The 6655-nt window shown below is 34.2% G+C and overlaps 1 long non-coding RNA gene across 1 annotated transcript; it reads left to right on the top strand.

Moving 5' to 3' along the window:
- Positions 1 to 578: 578 nt before the first annotated feature.
- On the top strand, positions 579 to 6455 carry LOC132749254 (uncharacterized). Its single transcript, XR_009628386.1, has 4 exons — positions 579 to 693; positions 1666 to 1733; positions 5228 to 5341; positions 6394 to 6455. It is a non-coding gene; the product is annotated as an uncharacterized LOC132749254 (long non-coding RNA).
- Positions 6456 to 6655: the final 200 nt, after the last annotated feature.

The following is a 6655-nucleotide window of genomic DNA, read 5'->3' as shown; positions in this document are numbered from 1 at the left end:
AATGTGTATCGATTATTGATCGACAGAAAAATATCAATGAAACATCGATATTGTCTCTATCGATGAAAAAAATTGGTATAATGTGACCTATCTGTGACATGAAATGACTTCTTTTTGTTGCCCTACATGTATGCATTATTCATTGTGAGTGTTTGCCTGTTTTTCTTATAAATTACTAAAGCTTCAACTATAAAAATACAAAATAGTAAATGGCAACAAACTGAATACCTGGTAAGTGATAGCATTAGCTGATGGAATAATGCCATTAGGTTGTCTATGAATAAATTTTAATCATTTTTGGATGATGTATACTTTTTTTACCAATGCTGCTGCCCCATCTCTTCCCCCTTTAACCCACTTCCCTCCCCAAAATACAGTCTAATTTATACTTGATATTAAACCCTGTTAAGTTTGAACGTACTCTCTTTGAAAACAAAGTTTGTCAGTACCTCAGAGTTGGAGCAAATGAAGTTGGGCTTTACACTTTCTTGACCTTTGACTGGCATTATTGGATGAATTAATCAGGTGCTATAAGTTTAATCTACCTTTACACTCAATAAAAAATTTTTTTTTACTAATAACATATAAATGAATATTTTATATTCTGTGTATTTTAGGGAGTTGATCTACGACAATATTCCAAACAGATAGAGTCGGAGTTACTTCAGGTAGAAAATGCTTCGATACAGGACTGTATCCTTGAATATATTATATACATGTACATGCATTCAAACATGACAAATTTTCCTTGTGCAATGTTGAAACAGGGCCAAAATATAGGTCGAATTTAGGCTGCTTCTTCAACCAAACTTGCCTCTTTTTATCCCCAGTTTAGTCCTCAAAATTCCCGGTCTTTTGAAATTAGAACAAATTTAAATGATGGTGTTGAATTAAGGTCTTTTTCTGCCTTATTAGTATTTCCCAGTGCTTTTTGCTTTTCTTTAAATTTAAGACCCCTTTTCCCAAAGTATGCCAAAATCACGCATATTTTCCCCAAGAAAAAGGCTGAGGCCCCTTCCCCAAAAATGGTGTTTTGGCGCTGTGAAATAAAGAAAATTGATTTAAAGTATTTGGCGGACGATATGTACAAGCATTGAAAGCGATATCGAAATTATGGAAACTAAGGAGTTTGCTGTTATTTCATAAATGTTAATTTTATTGTATATTTATTATGATAGAAAAGTATTCAACAACTTGTGAATTAAAATACGAACATCGAGTTAGTTTAGGGATTGATATAAATTTTATTGTTTTGCATGTTTTGAAATCAAGACATGACTTGATATTTTCAGGAAAATATATTTGAGCCGCATCAAGACAAAACCAACATAGTGCATTTGCGACCAGCATGGATCCAGACCAGCCTACGCATCCGCGCAGTCTCATCAGGATCCATGCTGTTCGCAATCAGCTTCTCTACTTGTTATAGGGTTTGTAAGAGAACAGCATGGATCCTGATCAGACTGCCCAGATGCTCAGGCTGGTCTGGATGCATGCTGGTCGCAAACCCATTATGTTGGTTTTGTTATGACGCGGCTCATTTATATCTGAGTGTCTAAATCATAATGTCTGACTGACAGCTCTTGTCCTATTGTTTTGATTCTTTTAAAAATATTATTAATGTACAGTGTATAGGAGATTATAAATTTTTAACATAAGAACCAGATATCAAGGAGAGTGAGAATATTGCCAGCCTTCATAAACAGATAGCAGCTTGTGACACCATACTAGAGGTAATTCAGCATTTTTATTTTCTTTCACTTACAATACTTCGCTGAGGTTGTGTGTATAAAGTCAAACCTATAGATATGGTTGAAAATTCCATCTACAAGACAATCAGCTAGGACAGGGCGGTCAGTCAGGACCTCCATGTCATCTACAGGACGGTCAGTCAAGATCTCCATGTCAGAGTGGTTAAGGTTGCTGACTTGAATTCACTTTTCCCGGCCATTTATGTGTTTGAGTCCCACCAAAGCCTTGATTCTTTATGATGAGGTAACTAGTCAACTTACATACTGATGGTCAGTGGTTTTACCAGTACTTAGATGCTTGTTTCTACCAGAAATAATAATATAAAAAAACACAGGATCCTTCTATTGATTTGCTGGTCAAAGGTCATATTTTTAGAAACTGTTAATTTAACAGTTTTTTCTCTTGATAATATTGCAGTGGATTTCATGCTATATCTACCTGGCTTAAGGTAGATCCACAGGCAAGATGATTTTGTTTTTGTGACAATTACAACAGACATGGAGTATATTGACCATAGTCTCTCATTGCTGATACAGAAATTATCGAGGATTAGCAGTGGATCATTTGTTTAGAAATTGGTTATCACTTTTGCTAGTTATCAAGAAAAGCCGTTTTAGTGGTCTGATCACAGAGAAAATGTGTTAATGTGGTTGAAGAAACAGAATAAACAAAACCTCTTTATAGAATAGAACTTCCTCTTGTTTGGGAACAGAACTTCCTCTTGTTTAGGAATAGAACTTCCTCTTGTTTGGGAATAGAACTTCCTCTTGTTTTGGAATAGAACTTCATGGTTGTTAGAAAAGAAATCGGGTGATGGGCAAGATTACTAAAATACTTATCCAGCTAAATATAACTTATAGTCCTTTTTAGCTCACCTGTCACAAAGTGACAGGGTGAGCTATTGTGATCGCTTTTCGTCCGGCTTCCGTCCGGCGTCCGTCCGTCCGTAAACTTTTACTTCAAATGACATCTCCTCATAAACCACTAAGCCAATTTCATCCAAACTTCACAGGAATGTTCCTTTGGTGGTCACCTTTAAAAATTGTTCAAAGAATTTAATTCCATGCAGAACTCTGGTTGCCATGGCAACCGAAAGAAAAAACTTTAAATATCTTCTTTTAAAGAACCCAAAGAGCTAGAGCTTAGATATTTGGCATGAAACATCTTCTAGTGAGTGTCTACCAAGTTTGTTCAAATAAAGGCCTTGGGGTCAAAATTGGCCCCGCCCCAGGGGGTCATTGATTTTCCCTATATGCATATAGTAAAAACTTAAAAAATCTTCTTTTAAAGAACCCAAAGAGCTAGAGCTAAGATATTTAGCATGAAACATCTTCTAATAAGTGTCTACCAAGTTTGTTCAAATAAAAGCCCCAAGGTCAAAATTGGCCCCGCCCCAGGGGGTCATTGATTTTCCCTATATGCATATAGTAAAAACTTAAAAAAATCTTCTTTTAAAGAACTCAAAGAGCTAGAGCTAAGATATTTAGCATGAAACATGTTCTAATGGGTGTCTACCAAGTTTGTTAAAATAAAAGCCCTGGGGTCAAAATTAGCCCCGCCCCGTGGGTCATTGAATTTCCTTATATGTGTATAGCAAAAACTTAAAAATCTTCTTTGAAAACACCCAAATAGCTAGAGTTTAGATATTAAGCATGAAACACCTTCTAGTAAGTGTCTTCAAAGTTTGTTCAAATAAAAGCCCTGGGGTCAAAATTGGCCCCGCCCCGGGGGTCATTGATTTTCCTTATATGTGTTTAGCAAAAACTTAAAAATCTTCTTTTAAAAAACCCAAATAGCTAGAGTTTAGATATTAAGCATTAAACATCTTCTAGTAAGTGTCTACAAAGATTGTTAAAAAAAAAGCCCTGGGGTCAAAACTGGCCCCGCCCCAGGGGTGTCATTGTTTTTAACTATATGTGTATAGTAAAAACTTATAAAATCTTCTTTTAAAAAACCCAATGAGCTAGAGCTTAGATGTTTAGCATGAAACATCTTCTTATGGGTGTCTACCAAGTTTGTTCAAATAAAAGGCCTTGGGTTAAAATTGGCCCTGCCAGGGAGGGGGCCAGGGGGGAGAAGGTCATTGTTTTTCATTATATGTGTGTAGTAAAAACTTAACATCATGAAACATCTTCTACATCATGAAACATCTTCTAATGGGTGTCTTCCAAGTTTGTTCAAATAAAAGCCCTGGGGTTTAAACTAGAATTTTCCTTAAAAAATACTATTTTTTACTGTTACTTCTTATTTCTTAAGGGATCAACCTCATACTTCAAATATATGTACCTTAGCATCATCCCCATCTTATGTGACAAGGTTCATAACTCTAGCACCAATATTTTCAGATTTATCTCCCCTTGAACTAACATGTAGAATTTTCCTCAAAAAATACTATTTCTTACTGTTTCTTCTTTATTTCTTAAGGGATCAACCTCATACTTCAAATATATTTACGTTATCATCATCCCCATATTATTTGACAAGGTTCATAACTCTAGCACCAATATTTTCAGATTTATCTCCCTTTGAACTTAGAATTTTCCATAAAAAATATTATTTTTTACTGTTACTTATTTATTTCTGAAGGGATCAACTTCATACTTCAAATATATTTACGTTATCATCATCCACATCTTTTGTGACAAGGTTCATAACTCTAGCACCAATATTGCAAGAATTATCTCTCCATAAACTTAGATTTTTTACTAGAAAAATGTTATTTTTTTTATTTTTTTTTTATTTTTAAAGGTATCTACCTCAAACTTCAAATACTTATTCCTTATCATCAATTACATTTTATGTGACAAGGTTCATAACTCTTAAAGCAATATTTACAGATTTATCTCTCTTTGAACTTAGGATTTTCTTTAAGAAATATAATAACTTCTTTACTTTTTAAGGTATCTACTTCAAACTTCAAATATATATTTCTTATCATTACACAAATGTTGTGTGACAAGGTCTATAACTCTAGCATGACTATTTCTAGAATTATTCCCCTTGATCTTGGAATTAATGTTAACAAATGTTATTTTTTTACAATAACTTAATACATAATTATACATAATGGATTTTTCTTTCATAGTTTTGTCCTCCTTACTGCGACCAGTATTTTATTAGTCGAGCTTCGCTGTCTCCTGTGACAGCTCTTTTTAAACTAATAATCTTTCAAATTGTACTTTGAACTAGTACTGTATATCTCTGTAGACAATCTCTTGAATTTTTTTGCCCATATGGTTATCAAATGGCTAGTTTATTAAAACATATGTAAAAGAATAAATAGATTTAATCTCTGCATAGTGGCCCTCTGTAGTGCAATAACCTCTTTACAACAACAGTATGAAATAAATTGCACCTCTTTAGAGAAACACTTTTTCGCAACAACTAGATTTTTTGTCTTCCTAAATGTATTGCTCAGTAGAGGTTGTACTATATACAGGTATGGTAATATTTGATGGACTGGTTTATATTTTAGAGGATGGAGGAGATGTTGAATGGGTTCCAGTCTGATCTCAGTAGTATAAGTACTGAGATACAGTCACTACAAGAACAAAGTATAGCCATGAATGTCAAGTTGAAGAATAGACAGGTATCATGATAATATCATTACGTGCCATGACAAAACCAACATAGTGCGTTTGCGGACCAGCATGGATCCAGACCAGCCTGCCGCATGTGCGCAGTCTAATCAGGATCCATGCTGTTCGCTATCAGTTTCTCTGCTTGTTATAGGGTTTGTAAGCAAACAGCATGGATCCTGATCAGACTGCGAGGATGCACAGGCTGGTCTTGATCCATTCTGGTCACAAACGCTCTATGCTGGTTTTGTCATGACACAGCTCATTAATTTATACATTATAACACTGATTTATATCTATACTGTACTGAAGTGACTGAAATTTGTTTCTGGATGCATGAAAAATATTAGAATTTATTAAAGTGACATTATACTTATATTTTAACTGTTAAATTGAGATAATTTAGTTGTATATTTCAAAAGATTGACTATTAAATTTAAGATTGAACAATAATTGATAAACACAAATGTTAAGATATATATATTATGCATGTTCAATCCTCAAATATACTGCCTCCATGGTCGAGGGGTTGGAGTTGATGACTTTTAATCCAGTTACCTCTCTAGTGTGGGTTCGATCCCCAGGAGATGCTTTGGTAGTTTAGCGCGGAGGAAGGTAGTCTAGTACTGGTGTAACTCTCCAGGAACGATGGTTAGGAAACTACCCGCCTATATGACTGAAATACTGTTGGGAAAAGGCGTAAAATGAAAGAAGCAAGCAAACAAATATTCCTCCAATAAATGTTATAATCTTTAACATGCACAATATCAATGTACTGAAAATTGTGAAATTCATTTTTTTTTTGTGCAAGATAGTATTGAAATTTAATAGAAACCACTGAAAATATCTTAAATGAACTTATCCATCTTTCAATCATATTTCAAGATAAATACGAACTGAATAGTGAACAGTGCAGACCATAATGAGATGGCATAGCTGTTATCTTGGTTTGCACTGGTTAAATGGGTAGATTCAGTTATGGCCAGCAGAATAAAAGTACAAAAATTACATAGTTCTAGTTTTGGTGAAAATATTTTTGCTAAAATGTGTTTCAATTTTTCAGTCTATACGTGGGGAGCTCAGTCAGTTTGTAGATGAAATGGTTATACCAGAATCAATGATTAAGTAAGTACATTAAACTATATATTATTTATTAATATATTAAGAGTTGCAAAGAAAGTCTTATTTTAAATGAAATAGATATTAAAGAACAAAGACTAAGTGAGCTGTTTTAGTCATGGCAAAACCAACATAATGCGTTTCAAACCAGCATGGATCCAGACCAGCCTGCGCATCTTGGCAGTCTGATCAGGATCCATTGTTGT

This window comes from Ruditapes philippinarum, unplaced genomic scaffold (genome assembly GCF_026571515.1).
Source record: "Ruditapes philippinarum isolate M1 unplaced genomic scaffold, ASM2657151v2 ctg26329_1_1_1_1, whole genome shotgun sequence".
Classification (NCBI taxonomy): domain Eukaryota; kingdom Metazoa; phylum Mollusca; class Bivalvia; order Venerida; family Veneridae; genus Ruditapes; species Ruditapes philippinarum.
The sequence above is the reverse complement of the archived record's forward strand: the minus strand, read 5'-3'. Positions and strand labels throughout refer to the sequence as shown.